This window comes from Taudactylus pleione, unplaced genomic scaffold (genome assembly GCF_031769625.1).
Source record: "Taudactylus pleione unplaced genomic scaffold, aTauple2 ptg000125l, whole genome shotgun sequence".
Lineage (NCBI taxonomy): Eukaryota > Metazoa > Chordata > Amphibia > Anura > Myobatrachidae > Taudactylus > Taudactylus pleione.
In genome coordinates, this window is record NW_028284527.1 from 7,852,540 (window position 1) to 7,853,227 (window position 688).

The 688-nt window shown below is 38.4% G+C and overlaps 1 pseudogene; it reads left to right on the plus strand.

The window, feature by feature from the left end:
• Positions 1-248: 248 nt before the first annotated feature.
• On the plus strand, positions 249-366 carry LOC148523928 (5S ribosomal RNA; annotated as a pseudogene).
• Positions 367-688: the final 322 nt, after the last annotated feature.

Here is a 688-nt window from a genome sequence, read left to right on the forward strand (position 1 = left end):
TTATTTGCGTAATTTGTCGGAGTCCATTGACCCTGCAATCACTTACTGGGCATTTATTACCCATTTCGTGTTTTTCTCTTGTTGATTCATTATCTGTCCAGTCTTTTTGATATGATAGTTTCTTTGTTTCTGTTGTTGTTCTTGACATCCTATTCTTTATTTCTTTCCTTTTTTTCTCAGCTTTGTCTTTTTCTTGATGGGATGTTCGGAGTGATCCAGGATCCAATTATCAGGATTGTATTCATTTCTGTTACAGTCATACTACACTGGATACGCCTTATACCGTCTGATCTTTGAAGCTAAGCAGTGTAGGCCAGTTTAGTACTTGGATGGGGGACCCCCAAGGAATACCTGGTTCTGTAACATACTGTGATCCGCAGTCGGGCATCATCTGCTTCATCCATCATGTTTCTCTAATTTCATTTTACATTTGTCAGCCTATTCACTTTCATCTTCTTTCATTCAGGTTGCTTTTTTGTTTTTATTTATAATTTAATTTTCATTTTTTTTCCACAGCATGGACAGCCACCATCGTTATGGCATTTTTTTGTCTTGGATGGTTGGCCCAGCATTGACTCTTCTACAGTACTTTCGTTCAGTTTGGCAGAGTTTCACATCATCAGTTTTTACGTACAGGTTTATTGCGGAGTGGAGTTACGGTATCAGATGTGTACATCCAGAGACGTAT